Raw genomic sequence first — 27635 nt, 5'->3', positions numbered from 1 at the left:
GAGCTTTGTTCTAAAATACTCTTTTGCAAGTTTAAAATTGGTGTGCCTGAAAAATGTGATTGATGTTAAACTACTTCTACGCCCTGGAATCTTGAGGGGGTGTGTTTTTGCCTAATGAGATAGTGAAATAGGGAAGTTTAAAAAGTGTTAAGCGTTACCAGAATGATTTTGCAGAAATGGAGTTTTAAATCGGTATCACCTCTTTGAAATATTTCATCCCCAGCAGAGACTTAGCCAGTGCTTTTGGCCTTGCTATTTTGTCTTTCTTAAGAACAAATCCAACATCTTTAGATTAATGCGTACTGCTGATTTTGGCAACGTGGGACAGTTACATTTGGCAATCCAAATGCACATGGTATTTTCCTAGGATACTAGTAAATTCACTTTGGGGTTTGATTTGTTAAGAATTGAAATGATGTCTAAGGCTTGACAGATATTCAGCCCTAACCCATCTTCCAAGTTAAAATTGAGGTAAAATTGAGTTTTAGTGCTGTTGTGTTGTTTTCCTTGAACCCATCAGATGGCATGCCAATTTGTGAAAAGATGTGATAGATAAGTCGGCTTCTGGATTTTGTGTCTGCATTTTTTCCCCCAAACTTTCAGATGTAGCTGGCAAACTTAAATTATCTAATTCCTTCATTCTATCAATTATTTCTGTGGATTATTTTTTAAAAAATACATTAGTAATTAGTTGCCGAGTTTATTTTTTACTTTAAAAACCTTGTGTTGAGAATAAATTTGATCTTTGTGGATCACAGCCCTTATGTAATACAGTCACAGGAAAGAAAGATTATGTATTTCTTACATTCTCCACAAATGTCTTTAATAGTGAGCTCAAGTATTTTGGGGGAGGTAAAAATATTCTTTGAAACTTAAACTTATTTTGCAGACTGTGACTGAATTTTCGTCGTTTGTGACCACTCGTAAAGTAAGGATGAAACAGCGTGTTTATTAGCACGAAGGACCCAGGTCTTTAATAAGCCATCTATCACAGTGAGTTCTGTAAAACCAAGAACTTGTGTGTTTGATATGCAGAATGAGGTCAAGGACTAATGGAGACGCTTTAATGATCACAGTTAGTATATTTCATGTCCAGACTGAAGTTTCTAAAATAGTTGCTGTTCACCATGTAATGTGAATTTGTGTGTCTTATTAGTGCCTGCCAAAAAGACTTACCACCTATCAGGAAATCAATACAGCTCTTCATCGCTGAGTTTCTGTGGTTTTACTATCTGTGAGGACACTCAGTAATTCTCAGTACTGTCCATTCTGCACTCTTCTATTTCTCTGTAATATTTAGGAACTATAATAACCCTGTGTAGGTCATTCTTTCATTCCTCAATATTTGTTTTTCTGTTTCATAGTTTTTCTTTTGATCAAGCCTCCTCCTTGGAAGTAGAAATACTTCCTCAAGGTGTAATATTACTTATCTAGTTATGCCTTAGAAAGAGATAAGTTTTTGCGCATTCACAGGCTGGGACTCTTTAGCTCACCAGATATATAAATGGGTTTACTTCACCCCCGGGGAAGGAGAGCTGGGTGAAAATGCATCACCAAGTAGATGAGTGAGAAGTTTGCATTGTCCTTACTGGAATGAAGCCTGCTTTTAAAATTCACCCCAGAGTCATTGGGAGATCCTTATGTTCAAGAGGATGAAGGGCCAGCAGAGGTTTTGTTTTCTCTGTGTGAACTCCATCTACTTTCCTTTTCTTTGCGGAATCAAAAATAGATGAAAGGGACATAAATCAGAAGACGGTTTTTCTCTGCACACCCCTTTGCCTACTACCTAGAGAACCTTCAGTGAGAAGGTCGCATACCATGTGACTGCAAGATAGTGTTATCTTATCCCCTTGACCAGGAGTCTCCTTTAGGGCCCTTGTCCCCTAATCCTTTGGTGTGCAGAGGGCTAGGAAATTCCACCTCTGTCCACCGAGCCACCCTGGGGGCAGTCAAATCATTGCTTTAAGATATAGTGCCCTTGTTATAGCATTTTTCTCCTCCTGAACAATTAGAGGAGGTGGTTGGCTCCCTGATATGAATGAAGTAGCCATTTCCTCAGAGCAGGAGGAAGACAGTAATGCAAAGAAACTAATTATAAGCAGCTCGTTCAGAGAGAAGAGAACACAGACCACTAGATTTACACTTGACATCTTTGCTGTCTCCCCCAGGACAGGAGCTCTTCACCTCAGGACCACCCTCTAATGGCCTAATGATGGCATTTGGTAGGTCCATCTAGCTGGCAAATACATCTTTATTTTCACTTACTTCCAAATGACAATTAGGGCAGGTATTAGAGTCACTGATGAGTCTCGGCATTTAATGGGTTGTAAAAAGAAGCACGTACGTTACTATGTGTGCCTTAAATTTTTTTTTTTTTGGTACGTATATTTCAATATAATTGGTTTCTTCTGTACTTAATTTTATACATTTCAAAACATTTTGCTGAGAAGGGTCTGTAGGATTCATCACATTGAAGGGGGGTCTGCGACCCACTCAAGTTAAAGGACCACTGCTCTCGAGATGCTTCCTCTTGGAGGCAGCTGGCGGCGGCGGGGGGCGGTAAGTTGGGGTTTGCTTTCAACAGTGTAAAGTTGCTGTGACCTTCGGGTACTGGAATCAGGTGGACCCAAGCTTGAATCCTGGCCATGTCATGTGTTAGTATGTGACTCTTGAGTGTCTGTTGCCCCATCTGTAAATGAGGAGGATAACCCTATAAGGCAAAAGTGCCCTGCAGTGTAGTGTGAACGATGCCAGCTGTTGTGTTACTGCTGCTATTGCTACAAATGCTCTTGGCTACCAGTATGACTATTCACCCCCTTGTTCTCCTCCTCCATAGGGGGCAAAGGCCAGTGGCCTATCCGTACAAAGCAGGCTGTGCCAGTTCCTGTAAAACTGTTAACAAGGGACACTTGCCCTGCCCCTCTACTAACACAGAAGTTCTAGTTACCTTTTAGGGCTACTGTGAATGCCAGATCTTCCTCTGGACTTGCCTGACTCTGTGACTGCAGTTGGACAGAGGGGCCTCATGTTAACTCAGCCCTAACTGCCTCGAAGTTCTGTGACTGGGGGGTTTCGAAGAACTCAGTGAGCTGGAAGCTATCCTCAGGGCGTCTGTGTCTCCCAGCCAGGCTTTGAAAAAGGACCGTATGAAGCCAGTTACGCCTGGAAGGAGAGGGGCATCTGCCAGAATAATTTGGGGATCTGTGATGTTTACGGGGAGGTGTCGTGACTCCTGTTTCCCCACGGGCTTCTGCGGGCACGCTGATGGCGACAACAGTAACAAAACCACAGATGTAGGTTAAGCTCTTAAAATGTGCCACTTTATTTAACTCTCCCTACAGCTTTTCTTGGCGGTTCCTAATAGTATCTCCATTTTACATATGGGGAAACTGAGGCTGGGAAAGGTGAAGTTATTCACTTCCGGGAGGGAAAGTTAGAGATGGGAAGTCAAACCCATGTAGGCTGACACCAGAACTCCAACTTCTAACCACTGTGCTGTGTTACCTGCCACTCAGGTACATGCTGTCAAGAGGTTTGCTACAGTGAAAACTTTTGAGACCATTATTTTAAGTGACGGGGCTGAGGTATGACAGAGAAGCTTCTGGCAACCCTGCCTTGACCACAGAATTGAAATGGGAAGTTGAAGATAAAACCACGTGCCCTTATCTAATCCTAGATGCTTTTGTTTCTGCAGATACCTGGGAGGGAGGTTACTAAATGCTGCTTCAGGGTAGGCTAAAACCTAATTTAGTTTTCTGAAGGGCCAGCTCTTCCTGGGTGAGGCTCCTCATGGTTTCAATCAGGTGTGACCCACTCTGATTCCTCTGAGGGCCAGGTAAGCATCATGGGGCTGCCCAGGTGTCAGCCCCCTTAGTGGATGGGGAGGCCGTGTGCATCGGGAGCTCTGCCCTGACCCTTCCTGGGGGCCAGGTCTATTAGATTTCTGCCAGGTGGGCGTGGGGCTCAGGGTTGCCAGCACGTCTTCATTTTCAAGAGAAGCATGAAATACAGATTTCTTTAAAGCATGAGATATCATTGCAAAAACTTTAGAAATAATTACAGTGGAAACAAACATGTCAGCCCACGGGCTGGCGAAACAAAACACGTTCGTGGAACATATTCGGCTCATGAGCTCCCACTTTGAGCTTTGTCAAGTATAAGTGCTTGGAAACCTTGTGAACTAGTGTTGTCTTGATTAAGTAAGCATGGTGCCTTCTTTATTCATGCTTTTCTTTTCTTCCCCCTGTTAAATTTCTTACAAAGGTGGTTATGGCCATTTGTTTCCAGTGGACGTTAGTTTCAGAGTCTGAATTTCTGCCTGTTTTTCCCCTCCCTCATTTTTCTAAGATGTTAGCAAGTCTGCAGAGTTGAAGGAGGAAGGCCAGGGCTTTCTCTCCTATTTCGCGGGCTCCTTTGAAATAAGACCACCTAAGTGTGGAGAAATGCGTGACTCCATTTATGGGGACATGGAGGGTCTCTTGTGTACATCACTGATCTGAACTCTAACCAGTCACAAAATGTTCCCCCTGCTATTTGGTAGTTGCTGGATTTGTCCTGGGCACACAGAATGTAGATCTGTTTCTGCAGGTCGGTGTTTCAACGTGCAATCTACTTAACAGCCCTCATTTTCTTTTGGCTCTTAAAGGAGGAATCCCAATGGATCAAATGAAACTGAAGTCCTTTGAGATAGGATGTCTGCTGATGCACTATCATTGGATAAATCACCAGAGCCCCCTCTAGAATTTCTATTAATTTTTTGTCTTCATTGGTTTTTAAAATGATGGATGTGATACATTAATATGTTCCAATTGCAGTGATAATGCAGAAGCACAGAAACAAAATGTAAAACAACCTTTCCCACCTACACCCATACCCAGATATAACCATTGGCAACAGTTTAGAGCACTCTCTCTTCTCCTTTTTCTATGCATTTACATATATAAGTACATATACATGCCTTTTTCTTACTACATAAACTGGATCGTACTGTGTATGTTTTTCTGCGACTTGCTTACTTGCCACTTAGTGTATGTTGTGGTGATCTTTCCATGTCCATATACTAGTTATATTTTTCTTTCTAACATTACATAAACTCTAGTAGTACCATAAATAAACTACGGGTGTACAGTGTTTTATTTTAACCATTCTCCTGTTATCACTGTTGCAAACTGAAAGACTGAAGATCTTTGTACCTATGTCTTCAAGCACATGTGTGAGAATTTCTTGTAGATAAATTCCTAGAAATAGAACTATTTGGTCAAAAAGGTATGCCCATTTTACATTTTGAGGGAGCACTGCCAAATTGCCTTTGGAACCTCAAATTATGAATATGGTGTCTAATTGAAGCATGCCCCACATTGTTTCATTGCTTTACTAGTTCAGTTGGATCTCAGTTATATACAGTACACCAGGAAATGACTTTAGAAATAGTCTATGTCCTTAAAATTCCTTGAAAATACAATACTTAATCAAAAAGAATTTACCAATTAATAGGCCAATTAAAAAAATTGTTAGTAAAGAGATATTGAGTAGAATCTGAGTTGAAAATCTATATTCTGATCAATTTGGTTAGCTGTGAACCTCTAAATTCCTCAGACCAGGGACATGTCATAAACACCCTTGAATATATGGTCAAAAAAGTGAGGTGCTGCACAGACAACAGAGGTTGATATTGACCTGGGAAAATCAAATTAATTTCATTGCTAAAAATTCTATCCAGGTGTATTTATAGCTTTAGACTTTCAAGTACTTAATTATTTAAGAATCTCTTTTACCTTCTACTTTCTACTTTGAGAATTAGAAGATTCAGAGATAAATTTATTTTATTGAGTTTTATTATTTAATAGATACCTGAAGTGAATTTCCATGCTAGTTAGAAGTGATATATAGACAAAGGGCTGTATAAATTAGAAACTACACTGTATTTTCATTTAGAGACATTAGGAAAAATACAGAAAATCTAGGTCACCGATTCTCAACTTCTTTCAGAAGTTAACTTCAGTAATTATAGTTGTTTTCAATAATATGAAGTGAATTATTAGTTAATTTTTAGAATTTTATGACATCCCTTGAAAGACTTGGAATCACCCTAAAGTATCATATTATCAGAGTTAGTAAATCTCGATGTGGATAAATAGCAGGAAATGAAATATTGTTTCTGTTTTCAAAGATGGATTCAGTTCTTTCATCTGTTTCTCCAGATACCCATTTTTAAGAAAAAATCTGGTGAGGTTGGCAGTGATATTCGGATTCTGATTATATGCTTTCTGCGTGTTTATTTTTATAACACACAGTGAATTGTAGAAATATGGTAGGATTCAGTCATGTTTCCTTGGCATTAAAACCTTGCATATTCAGGAAAGTCTGTACTAGGTTTTGTTCATGGAAATGTCATAGCATTTTACAATTTACAGACAATTTCCTTTGATGATATCTCTGAAAGCCGCAGTGGAGGGCCCCACCTGGTCACTCTTTAATCTTGTGTCATTCAGGGCCTGCCGGGGAACAGATGGTGGGTGTCGACTGAGTCCTTTGAAGAAGGCTTCATAAGGAGACCCTTCAGGAGGTATGGGCAGGTGTAGGGAACAAAACCACAACCAGGGTGAGGGCTGAAGAGGGACTTAGCAACGATGGGGAGCTTTCCTACTCTAAGTAAAGGGGCAAGAAAAGCTGTCCTACAAGAGATGTATCCTGTTGTAGAGGGACACAGTCAACCTGTAATGTCCCTGCGGGAAGATGGCAGGGAAATAAATATAACTACATCACTCTCCTCTTGTCCCTTAGACTCTGGCTGGTGCCTTCCATTAGCTGATTCAGATAGAAACTAGAGGGCAGGAGCAGGCAGGAGTGAACAAGGATGGTGAATGGGTCTGGGCTGGCAAACTGCACGCTCTACCTGCCTGCTGTTCTAGAGCAGAGGTGTGCGTGGGTCAGGCCAGGCTGGAAAGCCTGTGGTCTGGTTTTGTGGCCAAAGAAAAGAAAACTGTAGCCATGAGGACTAAATTTAAATGGAAGTCGGGAATGTCCCATAACGTCACATGGCTGATATCACTAAGATGTGTGGTGGGCCTTAGAGTAACACTTAATTTTTTTTTTTTTTTCACTTGGAATGGATTGTGCTTCTTGGGAGATGAGCAGAATGGGAAACTTTATGTATTTACCTGAAGAACCAAAACTGTAGGCTCTAGAAAGAAGAGACAGAAGGGATTCATAAAGTCCATAAACAACATGGAGTTAGATACCTAAGATATAATTCCTTTGTTTTTAATATTTTATGAAAACATTTTATCTAAAATGTCAGGTACCAGGGGAAAGAGAAGAGGAGGAAATTAAGGTTATTAACAGTAATTTTTCTTCAAAGAAGTCAATGTAACTGAATCATTAGCATCACTGAGGAGAAATGAACAAGCTGTGTTTTCCCATTGTTCAGCATGACAGTAAGACTCTGAGATTTCAGGCTCATCTGTTCCCTTGTTTTCTTGGTGCTGTTGTTTGAAAAGGTGAAGACTCTGGGCTCTGGACTCTGTTTAGTTTGTGTACTTGTCCTGAATGAACAAGCAATGAATTGGTTAGAATCATAAAGTCAGACTGCTGGAAGGAATGACAGAATTCATCTCTTCTTCCCTCCACATTTTATGGTACAAAAAACCAAGACACTATTAACAACTGCTGCTGTGCAAATTCCCCAAGTTGGTGAATGGGGAAGTCGCATCCCTTCACTCTGAAGGAATTGCACTAGATGAATTCATTTTTGCTGTTACCCTTGTAGATTCCTGAAGTTCCTGATTCCTAGGCCTTGCTTGGCCGTTCGATACTGTTTTCATATATCAGAGGCAGGCCTTCTTGAGCACCTCTTCCACCACCCAGCCCTTAAAATGGTATCCTCTGGAGGTCTCTGAATTGCTCTCGATTCTTCTTATGGTACATATTCTTTCAGTACAAGACAACTCACCCACTTCTACCTTTTTTACAACCACTTATTCACTGATGACTCCCATATCCCTGACTTGTCTGAGCTTCAGTTATATCCCATTGTCTGCTGGAGATCTTGACATTGAAGTCTTACGGCTACTTTCAAATCAGTGTGCCCGAAACAGAAGTCCTCAACTTCACTCCAGATCTATGTCTCATCTTAGGTTCTAAATCTTCGTGAATCCAACAGTCACCAATTATTTGAGTTTACCATTAATATCTTGAATTTCTATCCATTCCTCTATTCTTATTGATGCTACCTAAGTTTCTGTCCTCAACTTTCATGCCTTGGTTGTTCCAATAACCTTTCAATCAATTTCCTATTGCCTTCTGTCTCATTCATTCAATGTTTCATGTTTTCTATTAGCTATTAAGTGAGTATCAGGTACTGTAACAGTGAGCAAGCTGCAGCTTCTGCCCTCAGGGGTTTGCAGTTCCCTGGAGGAGAGAGACAAATAAACAACTACTTTATAAGTTTACGTTTTTACCCCTTTACTCCAGTCTCTATATTCAGCTAAAGTCATTTGCACACAGCAGATCTTATTATAGCATTACCTCTAAAATGCTTTTACAGTGCCCTGTTGCTTTCAGGACTTAACTTTATTCCCCTAATTTGCCAAATACAAACCATCCGTGGCTAAACCTCTGCAGTGAAGTTTTAACACCTTTGTTTGGGTCAACAATACTGAGCTGTATTAAAATCCCAGGAACATAAAGTCTGTGGCCACAGTGCTTGTGCTGACTTTGCACTAAACCCCATTCTTCAACTGGCAAATCCTACAGGCCCTTACACACCTCGCACAGTTGCCATTTTTTCCTCAAAGCCTTCATTGATTTCAGCTCTAGGTTGGTGTCCCGCCCTCAGTTCTTCTGTTGAATGGTTTGCAAATTTTAGCCATAGCATGACTTTCCTGGGGAAGGGAAGAATCTGCATATTAGAGACTAATTCAGCGTCTCTTCAATGAATGAATAATGAACTGCCATTATTGCCAAGTTAGGAAACCAATCTGATGAATAAGCAGAAGAGGTGCCACGTTTAATAAATTGAAGTCATCTGCAGACTTATTACAGAGGGTAAAAAGTATTCCATTATTGTTTACACTGGTTGCTGAGAAGTACCACAACAATTCATTTGGAAAGATGATCAGTAACTTGAAAAGTCTGTATTCGTGATTTCTGCTAACAGGGATTCGGATATTTCAATTTCTTAGTATACTAGAACCAGAGGAGACACTTCCCTGAAGATAGTTTGTCACTTATTGCTTGTGGGTACACTCTCATATAGTTTTTTCTATTTTATGGGTTCGATTTTAATCAAGTTATGCTAAATTTTCTTACAGTGTGTTAGACCCAAAATCAGAGAAGTTCTCTTATTTCAAACTTGGCTGAAAACTTAGAGGAAAAAAACATTTATTTAATCAGATTATTTTTATTAAGTGGGTCTCCTGGTAATCTGAAATGCTTTGTATTTATTTTCTTGTAGCATTTTATTTTCCAAATGACCTGTGAATGAACCAGTGCCAAAGAGAGAAAGCAAGAGAGCTGTTACTTAATTGAAGGAAAATATTCTGCTGAATGTTGTTTTTAGGAGAGCATCTTTTCCAAATCAGGAGGGAACTCATTATTCAGGACATCGGTTTGAATCTTATGAAAAGTGTGGCTTTAACAGTCTTCACCTTCTCCCCTCCCCAAGCCTGTGGTGTCAGTAGCGTTTATGAGGTTCCTTCTTCACAATTGGCATCTTTTTGGGATTTAGAAAATTTCTTTTAGCTTTGTGTTGAAAAAGTGCTAGCTAAGTATGCTAATTACGAGATATATGATTTTTCAGATTTGAATGGAGAGAACATTTAGAAGGGTGACAGTTTAGTTATTGCAGCTGATGGGAGAAATTTTTACGATAGCTTTGTGGAAATACAGATGAATATTTCCTTTTATTTAGAGCCATTTTGGACCTGTGAGGCCCTCCGAGAATCTCAAGTCTGGCCTCATTCTGTCCATTTTTCATTCCCTTTGAAAGACTTTCAAAGTAACTGGGTAAAGTTCCTCTCCCATCTGTCATAAGTAACACACAGAGATTTTTTTTTTTTTAAAGCATGGATCATTCTTTTTTCTTTTTAATTTTATTTATTTGTTTATTTTTTTATGGCTGTGTTGGGTCTTCGTTTCTGTGCGAGGGCTTTCTCTAGTTGCGGCAAGTGGGGGCCACTTTTCATCGCGGTGTGCGGGCCTCTCACTATCGCGGCCTCTCTTGTTGCGGAGACAGGCTCCAGACACACAGGCTCAGTAACTGTGGCTCACGGGCCTAGTCGCTCCGTGGCATGTGGGATCTTCCCAGACCAGGGCTCGAACCCGTGTCCCCTGCACTGGCAGGCAGACTCTCAACCACTGCGCCACCAGGGAAGCCCACACAGAGATTTTTTTGTGCAGCTATCAGAGGAAAAGGAGGAAATTTAAAAGCACAGATGATTTGGGTATTAATACCTATCCTGAAAGTGACTCTGCTTGAACCAAGCTCTCTTGAACCGTTCTGTCACATGTTAATTTTTATTTTCTCAGCTTGAATTTATAAACATGACGGACCAACAGATTTTACATCAAGGTTGACAACCAGAAGGAACCCACTCCTCAAATCAGAGCAGCAAATGTTTGAAAAACCTTCTGGAAAAGTTCCACTGTTTATCAAACCAAGGCTGTCCCAGCTTTCTTTCTTTCTTTTTTTTTTTTAGTTTTTTTAATTGAAGTATATGTACAATATATTTTGAAAAGTTATAATGTATACCTGATTTTTATCCAATATTCGCATGCAAGTTTTAAATATTCAACTAATACTAAAAGGCTTTAGTAAAAACTACACTCCCTTGCCTGGTCTGCAGTCCTGTTCCCCCACCCCAACTCCAGTGGGAACCACTTTCAACTTTTTTGCTATTTCTACTAGTAATTATTGACATATTTTTATAGGATTGCACTGCTGTTTCTTGATCTATGTTAAATATTTTCTAAACACCTCCTGTTACAGAAGTTAAAGTATGTCATCTCTCTCTCTCTCTCTCTCTCACACACACACACACACACACACACACACACACACACAACTTCCCTTTCCTTCTTCATCCCCTCCATGTAAGGCTCTCCCAGCTTTGCTGGAGAGGTGAAGGCATAAATTCCCTGGAAGGTATACCTCACTGCTAAATAGGTTTCTGGTCTAGAATATCTCAAGAGAAATTCCTGAAAGCAGCCTTTTGATTACGAAAGGATGAGAAAGGATGTGATGCAAGGAACACAAGTACTAGTAAATTGGTGCTTCCTACCCTCATGAAAGGTATAAGACCATCAGAAAGGAAGTCCCCCCCTTCCCCCCAGCAAACATGTGTGTGCGTTCACACACACAGACAAACACACACACACACACACACACACACACACGAGAGTCAGAGACTGCAGGCTCTCTGGCCACGCTGTGGACTGGAATACATGAAAAGTCACACAATAAAGAAATAGAGTCAGTTCTTTGGTGTTTTTTGAGTCTTGACTGGGTGCTCTGTGATATTTTAGAATCTTGTGACTCCCCAGGATACCTAAAGACCAGGCCTCAGACCCAGGTCCATTAGGGCTTAGGTAGTGTGCCCTGGGCTTTCTGATTCATGCAACCCTATTTCATTCTCACAGCGATTTTGCAGTCTGGGTACCATTCCCACCCCTCCATACTCAGAGAACGGAATGATGAAAGCATTTACTTAAGGTCACAAGGTTGATCAGTAGTATAGACCCAGGTCTACATGGTGTTTCTGTGGTCAGTGAGGTGCATGGGACATAGTTCTCTCTCCCTTCTTTCTGATGGAGCTGTTTTTTTGGTTCAGGGTAGCAATGTGTCTACTTGAAAATACTCCTCTCCTTGGCCTCCCTGCAGCCAGGAGGGCTCACCCAGTTCTGACCAGGGAGACGTAGGTTTCTTCCTCCTGATTCCTTCCTTTCCTTCCTGGACACTTGTAGCTGCTGTCTTGTGGTTGTGACAGTGAGAACCATACACTGAGGTTGGCCGGACAGGAAATGGAGGTGTCCAGTTTCTGGATGCCTTACTTGCGTGGCTTTATCAACCCTGATCAACTTCCCTATGAATTTCCTGTTAACTGAGAAAAGTAAGTGACTCTTTGGTTAAGTCACTATTTTTTTTTTTTTTTTTTTTGCCGTACGTGGGCCTCCCACTGTTGTGGCCTCTCCCGTTGCGGAGCACAGGCTCCGGACGCGCAGGCTCAGCGGCCATGGCTCACGGGCCCAGCTGCTCAGTGGCATGTGGAATCTTCCTGGACTGGGGCATGAACCCGTGTCCCCTGCATCAGCAGGCAGACTCTCAACCACTGCGTCACCAGGGAAGCCCTGGTTAAGTCACTTTGATGGCTGTTGTGGACTGAACTGTGTCTCTCCAAAATTCATAGGTTGAAGCCCTACCCCTCAGTACCTCAGAATGTGACTGTATTTGGAGATAAGGCCTTAAAAGAGATAAATAAGGTTAAAATGAAGCTCTTAGATCTAATCCAGTCTGACTGGTATCCTTATAAGCAGAGATGTTAGGATGCAGGAGAGAAGGCAGTGGTGTGTGCATGCCTACAGAGGGAAGGCCGTGTGAGGACGCGGTGAGGAGGTGGCTGTCTTCACGCCAAGGAACGTTCCCAGAAAACAACCCTCGATCTTGGACCTCCAACCTTCAGAACTGTTAAAAAAATAAATTCTGTTGTTTAAGCCACCTAGTCTGGTATTTTGTTGTTATGGCAGCCCTAGCAAAGGAATACAGTGGGGTTTTTTTACATGCAGCTGAAAGCAGTCCTACTGATATAGAAACCAAACAAAGTATTACAGACCAAAATAATATAACTGATTTGAATTATTCCACCCTTTCTTTTTTTATGAATGCTGTCTCCATAGCACTCATGGCACTGTGCTCTGTTTACTTGTTTAATTTCCAGCGTCCCAGCCCTACACACACACACACACACGCACACATGCACGTGCACGCGTACACACACACACAGAGCTTCCTTAGGCTGAGGTTGCCTATTTCTGTTTCCTCATTCACCTAGCACAATGTTTAGCACGTATATAGTCTGTTAAATAAATTATTTAAAGGAATGAACTTGATAATATTTAGGAAAACAGAATGGTCCAATTAGAATAATGATAAAAAACACATCTGCTCTTTTATCATTTCAGAATAATAATTTTGGTATTGGAACATATATTCCTAATCTCAAAAGGTGATTTTTGTCTCGACTTGGCTTAGTTTACAGGGTGTTTGCTTTCTCTGAACTTTCATGAGTCAGTTTGTTTACGGGAAAGGATTAGATAAATCATGTATTTCCTTTAGTCTGTTTACCTGTATATCTATCCATCATCTATTTTTCCTCTGTGAATTTCCCATCCTTCTTTAAGGTATCCTATGGTTGAAACATTTCACGTAAAACTTTCCATAATTAGGAACTTGAATCATTGCCTAACTTACAATTTGATAGGTAATGTGTAATTATTGAATTTCTCTGCTATCAATCTCAGTCCTGGGGTAAGTTTTTTTAAGCAAAATAAAAGTGTTTTTGCTTCTTCTAACTTAACTTTTGAGTAGTCCAGGAAATATTTTAATTTCTCTTTAGGTAGTTGGTGCTTTTCTTTTCTAATATTCTTTTGTGGAGAATAAATTATGTGAACTTTCAGTAAGTGTAATGTAGTATTTTGCTGGATTTGGTACTTTTTAAACAGTATCTAGTGCTATTTTCTTAAATCATGAAGAAATTTGGTAGTTTAGATATGATATATTCAATATTTTGTTTAAAATACTCTACCCAGAACCTGACATAGCTACAACATAGAATAGGGTCAAGATAATATGATGTCTTGACTCATTTATGTGCATTAAGTTTCCGTGACCACATGAATTCATTTGAATTTATTTGAATAAACTAATTTTGAGCCCTTTGGTGCTTTCAAGTGTTCATAATTATTCTCAATTTTAAAATTAAATTTGTGCAGGACCTAACACACAGTAGGCTCTTAAGTGTCTCCTAAAATGAGTATGAAAGATGTGGACATTGACCGCATACTGTTTTTCCACTTCTCTTCCTTATTTGATGGTTTTGTATGTCTTATTTTGGATTTGTATGCACTCTGCTGTTTCTAAAATTGGTAGCCAAGTGATGCATTTTTTTAACATTAGTTATCAAGTTTTGTCTTACTTTTAAATTTCATGTGGTTTGTGGGGCGCCACTGTGGGCAACTGTTTACCTTGCTGACATCCACTTTCCTGGGTTGAAAATATGTTGACCTTGATTATAACCTCGACTATAAGAGAGTTTAGGAGAGTTGCCTAGAATCTGAAAACATGAAGCCCAGTGTGATTGTAAATGCCTACTCCTATAACATGCTCAATTATGTAATAAAAATAATCCAGAAAGTTGCCAAGTTTCTTGAACATTTTATACTGGGATTCACTTTATACAGTACAGACTTACCTATGAGAAAGAGTTCCTTTTTTGAATAATCTTTCACCAAACTGAAGGTTGGCCTTACAGTCCTGAGGCTGTGACTCTCTGGTCATCTGGAGGAATGTCTCTTTCTTCTTTGAACAAGATGATATGTTTAAACTTTATTTTTTTTTGGAGGAATATGTTAAATTGTGTCCATTGAATGACTCATTTTGTAGTGTAAAAAGTGATATGAATAAAATTATCATTGAAATTTCTACCCTGTCTGCTTTACTCACTTAGACAATATGACCTTACAGAGTTAGGCAAAGCTAACATGGCAGAAGAAAAAGTGATTATCTGAAACACATTGTATCTAGATTGAAAAGAATGTGTTTTATAGTTGAGGGTCCCATACAGAAAATACCTTCCTAGACTTACTCTCCAGTATAGATAGCATCAGTGTATTGGGAAGGGAACCAACATTTTTCAAGTGCTTAGTAAAGGTCACACATTCTACCAGGTACTTACAACTGGGCATAATGCATCTGGGAGACAGCTTAACAAAATGGTTGTGAGTGTGTATTGTGGGGTCCCAGCTTTGTCACTGATTAGCTGGGTAAGTTACTGTCCTCTTCCTCTTCATCGTCTTTTCCATCAATCCCGTGAGAGAGGTGACAGGTATTCCCATTCTGTAGATAAGGGGACTGAGGCCCATTTAAGTAATTTGTTCAGGGCTACACAGCTAGCAAGTTGCAGTGCTTGAATCTGGAGCCAGACCCAGCTCAGGCACACCCCCGCCCCTCTACCCTTCCATGTGGCACTCCCCCACTTCCCCCACTAAGGCTGTGTCTGGGTAGCTAATGAGTTAATGGTTTTGACCAAGTTGGCTGGTTGCTTTCGTGTCGAATGAGCTCAGATTTGGGGCACTGTTATATGAAAAAGGCTCTGAAAAAGGAATTGGGAGAAGTGACTTGTAGGCGACCATTCTCTTAGCTAAGTGACCTTGAGCAAGTCATCTGTCTCAGTTTTCTTATCTCTTGTACCATTCTTTCAGATTTACTGTTTTATCATCATGAAGTGTTAGTCTTTGTCTCTAGTGATACCCGCTTGTGTTGAAGTCTGTCTTATATTAATATGGCCAGTTCAGCTGTTTTATGCTTAGTGTGTGCATGCATGGTGTAGCTTTTTTTTTCTAATCTATCTGTGTTTCTGTTTGTTTCTTTGCAGAGAGTGCATAGTTGATGTATAGTTGATTCTAGCTTTATTATTGTTATTATTTTATCCATTCTGACAATCTTTGCCATTTGAATGGAATGTTTAGTGCATTTATATATTTTTTTTAATTTTTTAATAAATTTATTTATTTTTTTATGGCTGCCTTGGGTCTTCATTGCCGTATGCGGGCTTTCTTTAGTTGCGGTGAGCGGGGGCTACTCTTCGTTATGGTGCGCGGGCTTCTCATTGCAGTGGCTTGTCTTGTTGCGGAGCACGGGCTCTAGGCGCACAGGCTTCAGTAGTTGTGGCATGCAAGCTTCAGTAGTTGTGGCTCGTGGGCTCTAGAGCACAGGCTCAGTAGTTGTGGTGCACGGGCTTAGTTGCTCCAAGGCATGTGGGATATTCCTGGACCAGGACTCGAACTTGTGTCCCCTGCATTGGCAGGCGGATTCTTAACTACTGTGCCACCAGGGAAGCCCCTCTATTTACACTTAAAGTTGTTGTTAATATGGTTATATTCTTGAGTTAATGTCTTCAGAGTTATATTAAATTTACATTTTGATTTTCTATATAGTCTTACTTTTCTTTCTCTTTTAACTTTATGAAAAATAACCTTTAATAGGTTGGATACTTATTAGTGTAGCTGGTTTGTTGAATGTGTCACTCTTAATAAGACACAAACAGAAAATAGCTTTATTCTTCTTTTAAAAGTGTTGGAAAATCTAATTTAAAATATTAGAAAATGTAGTATAATGTAAATAAAATTTCCATTCTCTTGTCCAGTTTATAGCTTCTCCCCTTTTCCATCCTCAGGCCTGAACCCCAGCTTGGTGATGAACATCAACAAGGAAGAAGGGTCATTTCTCCTTCTGTACTTCTTTCTGCCCACTGTCTCTGGCTCCTCCAGTGTTGGCAGGGGCAGAAAAGGGGCCAAGGCTGTTGCAGTTAGCTGGTGCTATTGTTTTCATGGCCAGTGCTTTCTCATAGGCAGCCTAATGTGTTCTTGGGAGATCTTCTGCAGGGTCCATCTCTACCATGCCATTTTTGGATGTGGGCAGTGCAACTCCTGAGTGACCACTTATGCCGTGCAGCTCCTGTCCTCCAGTGGTATCACTGGAGTATCCCTGAGTGCCTGTCCAGGCAGTCCACTTGGGTAGAGACCTATCAGGATCACTCAAACCTCATTACCTCCATGGGATCCACTTGGTCCACAGGAACAGTCATGTTAGCACCATCAAACTCAGTTCCACTTTCTCTGAGGCTCTGTTGCCTTGCCCTACGATTGCAGGCAGCATCCGCCAGGCTTGAGGGCTCCGTCCTCACACATGTGCCACTGAGCAGGCTGTGAGTTTTGGCATAGATGATCAACCTCCCTCACTGCAGAGAGCCCCAAGGTATAAGGGTTGTTTTGGGCACTTGATTTGAGCTGGTCAAGAGGGAAAATAAAAGGAACCACTGTCTGCTCCCAAGAATTTTCTTTGAAAAAGTGACTTCTGCAATGCAAGTTCTCATACATAGACTTTGGGGGTGACCTCTGGACTGGTTTGACCATGTGTAGCAAGTCCTGTGGTCTGGTCCTGTGACCGGAACTCATCACCTATTGCCTTTAGCATTGAGACTTTAGCTGAAAATTTGAAATGATAGGAAACTTTCCATCCAACTTCTGTTGAAGAGAATCTAAAAGTTATTGGCCTAACTGGCAAGATGCACAGAGAAACGTTATACCTTCAGTTACATTTAGAACTTGTGAACTACCACACTCTAATCTTTTCCCTTCACAGTAATGAGAAATACTAAGTACAAAATAAATGCTTAATGAATCGACTCATGGTGATTTGCGGTTATTGGTCTCTGGGGAAGGTAAGGGTGACCAGTATAATAAGATGAATGAGGTTTCTAATCTGCAATGCTCTTTACTAATTTGGTTAAACGGTCACTTAAGTGGAAAAAAAATTCAAAACTATTGTTAGCTCAGTCAAACTAGTTGGTCAGGTTGGCTAAGGTAGCTAAAACCTGAAACTGGGTTGACAGGCTTCTCTGGTGGAAATCTTTAAACCGTGCAGTTCATATATATATTTATACATTTATGTATATATAAAAGATGTATGTGTATGTAATATGTGTATATAAGTGTATATGTTTATATACTGTATGTGTATATAACATGTATATAGCATATGTATATAACATAGATATATATTTTTATAGTCCTGATAAAGCTGTCAGAGAAAGAGTTGACATATGATGGGGTCACCCCAAATAGATTTTAAGAGTTGGCAAAGAATAAATAGCACAGATGAAGGAGAATGGTTGGAACAAGAAACAGGTAATTTTCTAAATTTTTGGCGGAGATACAGATAAATATAAAAATGTATTTATCAGTTCGTTAGTTAGCTTATTTTGAAGTAGAAAATAACCTTAAACCATTTAATATGGTTTTGTACTAGAATCTATAGGTGACAGTATGATAAGAAGTTATTTTAAAGGTATAAATTTAATTATCAATATATTTTCTAAATATATTAACATGCATTATTTATTTCACAGTAGTGATTTATGTGACTAAAAAGGAGATTATATATCAGTAATATCTAAGATTAAAGAAATAACTTTGGAGCTTGTAACAATAATACATGATCATGCTAAAAATATTGGAGAATAACTGAAAGGTATAAAAAAGACATCAAAAGTGCTTGCTCTTAATCTAATCATAAACAGACAACCATTATAGGCCAGAATGAGAAACACCAGATTGCTTCTTGTTTATTGATACATTTTTTTCCCACGAGTTATAGAAAATTGGCCTTTTCATGACAGAACTTCCTTTGATCTATATTTAATCAGCTCAATTACTTTTCTGTTAAAGACTAATAAGAATTCCCTTTCATGGCTGGGAAGCTGCACCAAGATTGTGTCCAGTCTCATCAGAAATCTGCTAAATATAACTTCTCAAACTTTATTTGTAGATTTTCGTGTAAATTTTTGAGCCTTAGTCAGTTGTTATGAATTACTTTAAGATGCAAAAAAAAAAGAAATAAGGAAAGTGAGCTGGTGCCTAAGAAAAGAGGTATTTTAATGTTTAAGCCTTTTCTTAGTTCAAGCTCTGGAACTTCTTACGGCAGTTAATTTAATGTGAACCTCGATATATTTTTTTCTGTAAATGGGGCAGTGTCTGGCTGCTGGTGGGGTCAAATGCAAGGGAGAATATGAATGCTTTTGGCCTATTTTTCTGGGTGTACTTTAAGCAAAGTAAGCATTCGTGAAGGGATTCCAAATTTGCTAGAAAGCTTGGAGTTTTGGGCAAGAGATTTAAAAGGAGATGTTGTGTACAGAGATCTACTTTAAGCATCTTTAAGCAAAGGGGTAAAAGTATCTTTACCCCGTTTCTTTTATTATAAGGCCCATCTTTGAAAATGATTAGCCTTTGGTGAAGATTGAACACTTTGAAAAATAACTTTGTAGAGGAAAACCTGTGTGTGCAATAGTGGTATTTAACTGAGAATACACTTTTTCTTTACCATGGGAAAGTATTGAAATGGGTTAGCTGAAAAAAAAAAAAGAGTAGTTTATCTTCCTAAAGATAATTCATCCATTATTTAGAAGAAGACCCCAGGTCCTTATACTAATGAATTTTTTTTTTTCGCCAAAGATCTGTGTATGGAACATTTGAAAATGATAGATAACTAATAGAAAGGGGGAGGAAAAAATGGAAACATGTTTCATCACATAAGAACCATCCCACAGTAAGTTTGGCTTCTAACACATTTTTCAGGTTAAAAAAAAAATGGGTATTAGATAGCTGTCCTGATAGAAATGGTGACTTGCAAAATACTCTGTATTGTTTAAAAATTGGTGGAAGACTTAACCTGAAATAGCAGAGCAAAGAAGATTGTGATTAGGCTAATACAGTTAAGTTTTTCATCTCTGCGCATACCTCACAGACCGTGCACATATTGTGGCAAAATGATTACCAAATGTTTCAGGGGTGGTGAGTCTATTTCTTCTCCATGAGAATTTATGAAGTTGTTAAATTAGGTTTCTTTGGAGTCATAACAGTTTATTTCATTAAGATGTTTACTGGATAAATATTTCCACTAAATTTTCATCAGTTTCGAAGAGGTATTATTTATTCAATGAAAAGTGTTAGCAGTCTGTTGCAAAATACATCCTTTTTTTTTTTCCTTCAACAGTGGATTTTTTTCCCCCTTTGGTTCAAATAAGTCTCTTACTTTAAACTGCTTCAGTAGATCTGATATCTTGTGTGCACAGATGCCGTGGGTTTTATTGTAAGCCCACCACCGGCATCTCCATGGCACATACATGCAAGCTGTCGTGCGTGTGTTTACTATACGTGGGCGGGGCGGGGAGGGCTGTTGATTTCTAAGAGAAACTGAAACCCTTGGCACATAGGTTTATTTTGCATCATTTCTAGGTCATATAAGTACATAGTGACTTTTTTTGGGGGCGGGGGGACATGCTGTAGGTATGTAGCTCCTTTGTAATTCCTTACAGCTGTCAAATGAGCTAGAGGTTAGTGTCTGCGTCATGCCAAAGCATGCCTGATTAGTGACATGGGCAAAAAGTAATTGTTCTTGAGGTTACAATGGACCCTCACCCTGCATATATGGTTTTGAGGCCATAAACTGAAGGTTCTCGTGAATGTTGTATCAGCTAACGTATGCAATTTATAAACAATATTTTAGTAAAGACCAAAGTGAGGAAGCAGCATGATAAAGCAGAAAAGTGAGAGCTGACATTCCTGGGTTTGAATATCAGGTCTGCCTTTTAGTGGGTATGTGACCCTGGTTTAGCTCCCTAGCTCCCTCTGAACTTGTCCTGGTCTGAAAGGGGAGACCCTAGTGACTAACTGGGATGCGGGGGTGTGTTGTGGAGATTAATGAAATACTGGGTGTAAAGCCCCTAACACATCACCTGGCTTAAAATAGTTTCTTCCTAAGTGTAGTTCTTTCCCCTTTTCTTTTCTTTTCTTCTCGTAGACATTTGAATTAAATATGGTATGTTGGGTCACTTGAACAGTTCATACACCTCATTATATTTCTAGAAAAATCATGATCCCAGATTCGATTTTATTTTGGGGGGATTGCATTCTTTTCATAAAATCTCTTGGAAAAGGAATCTGTACGTTGCTTTGCTCATTTCTTCATTCAGCAGTTGTCAGTACTTGTTACACACCAGCTTTCCTGAGCCCTAGGAGTTTATGTTCCACCAAGAGACATCAACAATTAAGAGAGAAGTGACTGTAGAATTTTACGTTCCACAGGAGGTACATTGCTGAGGCCCCGTAGAAGCATGGAGTAGGGGCCTCTGAACCAGGATACCCTTCAAGCCCTCAAGAGGTGCCCTCCTTCCTATTCTTGTTTTCTGTTTCTCAGAGATGTTTCATTTCTGATGTTTAGTTTAGCCAGACCTCTAAATATTCCCTTTCCTTCTTTGTTGAGACACACATGTTTTGAAGACTGTCTAAAGTGAGAAGATCCTCCATTTCTTGATCACTGGAATAGTACTACTCTCTTTTCCTGATGGCTGCCTGCCCTTAATCTTGTTGGCATTTTAGTGTGAGGGATCCTCTTGACAAGTGGGAGCTGTTGATGAGGTAAGCGATGATTACATAACCCTGTTACTGGACAGTTATATGGAGCATCACAGTCACTGGAAATAGAAGCAGCTTCTGAGAACACAGGGGGAAAGATAAATTATATCTGGTGTTTGTTAGAATATTTCTGCCTGTGAATTATAGAAGACAGCAGCTTAAACTCAAAGAAGTCACACCTAACATGAAGTGCGAGGTTAGGAATCCAGACATGTTGGGAGGGGCAGCATCTCAGCAATGCCACTGAGAACCAGGCTCTTTCTGTCTTTCACTCTTTATCATCTGGCTTTTGTCCCCATGGTGATGAGGTGGCTCTGCACTGTCCAGAAGCTATTCCCAAGAAAGTGGGAAGGGGTTGTCTTCATATCTTGATTGCAGACTTTCTCAGAGCCTTCTTTCTTGCATCTTATTGGTCAAAACTGGGTCACATGGCTTCCCCTTCATTTTCCTAAGGGTGTCTGGGGAACAGACCATTTTAGCCTGACACATTGCCTCACCCCCCAGAAGAAAATTAAGGTTATGAATGTTGGTTAGACAAATAGCCATGACCACCGTACCTGGGGATTTTATTTTTGTCATTTCTAATGACCTTTGATTTAGATTTCATGATGTGGTATAAGCAACCACCTCATTCATTCTTTTATCTGACAAATATTTATTAAATGCATAGGACTTTGTATTATACTATTCCCAATTTAATAAAACTAGGCCTCGAATTATGGCTGCTTGAATGAAAACTATGTGAGTATGGGTGTAAGCTAATGGAAGTTTCTCTTAGCTCATGTAGTAAATTGCTGGAACCGTGATTTTCAAATTGACAAAAACTCAGTTTTGTTTAGCTGACCTTCATCGTGCAACTCGTTCGTAATTATTACCCCCATACTCCCTTCTCTGACCCTCAGTCCTTTTTTACCAATAAATTTGGAGGCCTGCCTCCTAAGGCCAAGTTGTACTGGTTTTCCCCTAATACTCCCTTTTCCAGCTTTTATGTGCTTATCCATTAAGTCAGACAAATTTCCTTTTCAGAATTTGGCATTGTTTCTTTACTGGAAAGAAAATAGGTTGTTTTAGGCCTGGAAAACTTGAAAAAGAAAACAGAAAACCGTCAACTACTTGTTTTTTTTCTTTTTTTTCAAATCATCAAATCCCTTGTTAGGATTTTCAGTGTTGGGTCTTGTGCATACTCTGGTCAGAGGGAACCAAAGTTTGTTCTTGTCCTGGCTCATCTTTGAAGCAGGCGAGGCACATCTCGACACATGGTCTTTCCCCAAACCATGACATAAATCTGCTTTTTAACTTATGTCCAGAATTAGATTTCCAGTAGTGGTGTCTGGCAGGGTCAGTCAGTCAAATTCCAAGGCTGTGAGGATGATCTTACTTGGTATGTGACTTTCCCCGTTTATTGTGGAAGCTGGATTCTGGCCTTGTATGACCCCTTCTAGTTTCTTCCAAATTCTGGCCAAATTAGTGGTTTTCATATATAAAGTGCCCATATTTTGGCTGATTCCCAGTGACAGATCTCTCAGGTAGCATAAGTGGTTTGGAGATATGATGGTTTATATCTGTGGTCCCAAAGTTTGCACCAATAAAGGACGCTAATTTTTTTTTTTAATGGTGTCCTCTCAGATCTCTTGTTTAATAGGATATTTGTTCATGACACAGATCATGTTGATATTAGTTGTAGGTCATCCATTTTCCCACCTATATTAATCAAAGGCATATTAACTACCAACAGTTTCTGACAAGCATGAGATAACCAGTGTTTCTATGTTGATATCACTTATTTCAAATCAGAGATATTTAAAATTAAAAAAAAGCTTTATTATAGTTAAATACATACCTCTAATTTGGCTTTTGAAATATTGAAAGGAAGCTTTAAGGCCATTATTACTTCATTTATAAAACCATAACTACAGGCTGTTCATTTTTCCTAGTGTGATATTCAATTAAATTTTTTTTTGCTTATTTCCCTAGATTTTCCATTTTTGGTGAAGGGTGTTTGGAAAACAAGGTTATGGTATTTATGGTCTGTGTATTCCTCTCTTTCTCATATTTTCACACATGAGTTTCGTCCGGGTGATCATTCATTTTAACTTTTCGTCATGGAAAATTTTAAATTTAAAAGTAGAGCAGATATTATAATGAACCTTCATGTGTTCATGGTTAAACTACAGCAAACTCATGGTTGCTTTTGTTTCATCTCTCACTTGCCATCTACGACCCCAACTGGATTGTTTGGAGACAAATCCTAGATATCATATTTTTTTCTGGACAGCCAGTTATGAATTAAAGATCTGCAAGGAGCCCCATCCCAGTAATTACTAAGCCAGAGATTAGGGTTTGGCTCAGTGTGTGCATGTTGACCCATGTTTCTAGATTAGTCATCAATCTGTCTTGGCTTTCTTTTGTTAGCAGGACTTATCTGCAACTGTGATTTCAGAAACTAGAATGGGCAGCTGTGACACTTAGTACTACACTGGCAGTGAGAGAGTAATGCTGGCTGATGTCTAAGTTAAGGAAGCAGGAGAGAAGAGGTCCCAGATGCTCGTTTAATCTAGTGATTCCATGTGGGAAATTGGTGTTGCTTTAAAGCAAAGAGGTTCTGGAACTAAATGTAGCCAAAAGGGTCGTATTCAGCCTTGGCTCTTTGCAGGCATGTGTGTGGTTGCAGGTTTCATGCTCCTTAAGGTAAGACGTTGGGAGAATTTCTTATTTAAAGTTTAGAAAGGATTTTGATTGTCTGAAAAGAAAGGGCAGCCTAAAAAAGCACAGGCTAATCTAGGAGTCCCCATTGAATGTTTCTGTGTGTGTGTGTGAGAGAGAGAGAGAGAGAGAGAGAACGTGTGTGTGTGTGTGTGTGTGTGTGTGTGTGTGTGTGTGTGTGTGTGTGTATGAGTCCTCTGGGCTGTGATTGCCTTGAATTTATGCCTTGGTGGTCATTTCAAATCGTTGAAGCTCTTTTGGTTCGGAAATCGTGGTCATTGTTTCTGAATCTACACATCCCCCACTGGAAGTTAAATTACTTTTCACATGGAACCTAACGCATCAGGGTCAGAGTCAGAATTACATTCTTGTGAACATTATTCCATTAGCTGTTTTACTTAGATTTGGTGGAAATCGTTAATAGTAGTAGATGATTAACTTGCATTAAATTAAACCATTCCCTTCCTAATTTGTGCTTGAGTGTATAAGGTCAAAATATTAGAATAATTTAATGTACAACAAAAAGTAATTTTGAATAGAAAAGTTAGTATTTATTAGTGACTAATAGATTTTTATGTCAACTATTTATTGTAAATAGTAAATGTAAAATAAAATCAGAGGTATCCTTTTAAAAAATTTATTGAAGTATAGTTGATGTACAATGTTGTGTTAATTTCTACTATACAGCAAAGTGATTCAGTTATACACACACACACACACACACACACACACACACATATATACACATTCTTTTTCATATTCTTTTCCATTATGGTTTACCACAGGATACTGAATTTAGTTCCCTGTGCTATACAGTAGGACCTTGTTGTTTACCCATTGTATATATAATAGTTTGCATCTGCTAATCCCAAACTCCTAATCCACTCCCCATCCTACCCTCCCCCTTGGCAACCACAACTCTGTTCTGTATGACTGTGAGTCTGTTTCTGTTTCATAAAAGTTCATTTGTGTCATATTTTAGGTTGCGGGATCCTATTTTGATTTGCTTTCCTTTTTTTCTTTTTTACTTTCCTTTCCTGTTTTTCTTAATCCAAAAGTCTAAGCTAAGAAAAACAGAGCCCTTAAATGGCCTATTGGTCTGGACAATAAAAAATGCTTTAACAGAAGGAGATAGTAGCTTATGATTCTGTTACATTACGTTACCTGCACAGGCTATTACAATCTCCTCATATCATTTCCCACTGGGAGTATTGAAACAGGAGTGGAGTTTTATACATTTACTTCTTTATTTATACATTTACTTCGTGAAATTAAACTGTTTGAGGGTATGACATTGGGATAGATGTGAAGTGAATATTCAAATTCTAATTTTGAAAAATCCCCATTTATTTTTACCATTTGCTCCTAAGAAATCGTCTTTTTTTTTTTTGCGTGGCTTGCAGAATCTTAGTTCCCCCACCAGGGATTGAACCCTGGCCCAAGGCAGTGAAAGTGTGGAATCTTAACCACTGGACAACCAGGAATTCCCAGAAATCAAGTCTTTGGAATCAAAGTCTTTAACATATTTCATTTAGGTAGAAATTAAGAAATATTTTAAGTCTAAGATGATAGATTGCAGCTGTGAATGTTGTAACTGAAACCGTAACATGAGGAAATTATAACAGGTCTTAAAAGTTCACCTTTGCTACTTTCTGTTATTAGTGGATAGTCTTTCTTCTTTTCTCCCCACAGGAAAAGATGGTTTCTCTACGCTATGGAATCCTGAAGCATGATCTTTCTTAAAAGGGTAGGTGTCTGTGCTTTTAAAATTAACTTATTATGACTTTTAAAAATTTTTGTTATCTTGAATAAATTACAACCCAAGCTATTTAATTGAGAAGCCAATTTTAGGCAGCTAATGCATGCCATTGTAAGTTGAATTAAAACCTCAGATTCAGCTTTCTAAATTCAATATTGAGTTTTCCAGGCTTTTTAAAGAATGACTATTTTGAGTGAATAGCTGTTATCTACAGTAGTCAATGCATGTGATGTGTAATAAGTGAATGTCTCTCACTAGGCACATTTTTTATTGAAATAGACAATTTCAACCTATGTGGCTGAAATATGTTCCTATTTTTTCAGTGGGTGACATCATTCTGGGAAGCCCAGAGAGTTTGGAAATATACAATGGTCTGTGGCCAAAGTTGTCACATCTTCCATTTTTTCTATGAGATTTCTTTCTCAGAGCATGGATTGTGATTTGCTTGATACTTTATCAGCTATAACAAGGTCGTGGCCACTCTAGGTTTATGGAGGCTTTTGGTAATCTATACAGAGTCTCCAAGAGGTTATTAAATTTCATGGATGGAGCTCCTAGCCTAGCAGTTGCTTTGTTTTCCTGGTAACTTTTACTCTGTCATATGGACCAACATCTGCTGGCTCTTCTGTTCTGAAAGATATGCTTGGGGACTTTGATTCTGATGAGAGTGATGTGTCCAGAAGTCTGTATAGATGCTGGAAAAGCTCTAGACACAAGTGCTGTGGTGGGTCTGATGTGGCCATCACCCCAAACCACAGGATTACCTCTGAGATTTTGGGATGTTCCAAGATCCCAGCAGTCAAACTTGACGTTGAACCACTATCCTTCAATGTGTCCCTCCAGTCTCCTCTCAGATTTTAGGAGTTTAGCTCTTAAATCTTTGGGCAGAGAAGTTATGGTGTGGAAACATTCTTTGCCATTTTATAATCACAGATTTGTGAAGCTGATGGGGTCTGTCTTCATTCTTCTGTCAGCTTCATAAAAGTGGCTTTTCACCTCCAGCTTTCAATGACCTTGTCCAGCTCATGGCCATCTCCAGCCAGGGGATGGTTCAGTTCTCCTCTCTGCCAGAGCTCCCAAAGTTAATTACCCATATATCACTTATAAAACATCACCTGCCTCTAGATAGCAAAAGGGGAGAATTATGACATGGACTAGATCTTTGGAAATCTGGGGTGGAGAACAAACATGCTTTCTTATCTCTGAATTGGAAATAGAGGAGGTGAAACTGAGATGAAATATTTGTCCCATTTAAGATAAATTGAAACACCAGTGCACACTCAGCATTTGGACATAAACACTACAGGGGTGTATTTGTAAACAGAGATATTAAATGGAGAAATTGCAGCTAATTTGCTGCACAAATGGACTTCGGAAATCTGCTCTGTGCAGATTACTTACATGAAGTGACTGCAGAGTTACTAAGTAAATGTTTGCTTTATTTTATTTTTTCCTGAAATTATTTCTTCAGATTTTTGGCTTCAAAGATGACACAGAGAAACATGAGTTAATCACAGGCGGAGAACTGATGAACATTATATAAATGTTGAGTTATAAAAGTACACTTTTAGGAAATCCAAATTGTTAGACCTTGATCTTCGCAGCTAGAATGATAATTGGGCTTCACTGCAGCATAAATAATTTATATTGTACATCTGCTACCAGATATACATTGAAAAAATTTGACTTCCAAGCTTTAGAAAAGTTGCATTTTCTCATTTCTCTAATACCAATCCAAACTCCCTCTTGTGAACAAAGACCTACATCTGTACAACATGTATCACATATCTGGTGGATACTTGGGAACATGGTCTTTAAAAGAGGGCTCCTAACCTGTGTGCACAGAGCCCAGGAGGCAGTGGGAGATTGTAAGAGGTCCTAGAATCCATGATAATATCAAGGATTGCTCATATATTAAATAAATAAG

General features: G+C 39.2%; 1 protein-coding gene across 5 annotated transcripts in view; it reads left to right on the top strand.

Annotated features, from left to right (window-relative positions):
* Positions 1–27635, top strand: part of PLCB4 (phospholipase C beta 4) — a 420918-nt gene that overhangs the window by 2230 nt on the left and 391053 nt on the right. For 2 of the 5 annotated variants that reach the window (XM_067707492.1, XM_067707494.1), the window contains exon 2: positions 25642–25696. The exons of 2 other annotated variants lie outside the window; for them this stretch is intronic. The gene's annotated coding sequence lies outside the window, so the exon portion shown is untranslated. Of the gene's footprint in view, positions 1–7791; positions 7921–25641; positions 25697–27635 lie in introns of those variants that run through there. One more of the 5 variants, XM_067707495.1, reaches the window with a different exon arrangement.

Source organism: Pseudorca crassidens, chromosome 15 (genome assembly GCF_039906515.1).
Source record: "Pseudorca crassidens isolate mPseCra1 chromosome 15, mPseCra1.hap1, whole genome shotgun sequence".
Lineage (NCBI taxonomy): Eukaryota > Metazoa > Chordata > Mammalia > Artiodactyla > Delphinidae > Pseudorca > Pseudorca crassidens.
Note: the sequence above shows the minus strand (reverse complement) of the source record. Positions and strands in the feature narration are given on the sequence as shown.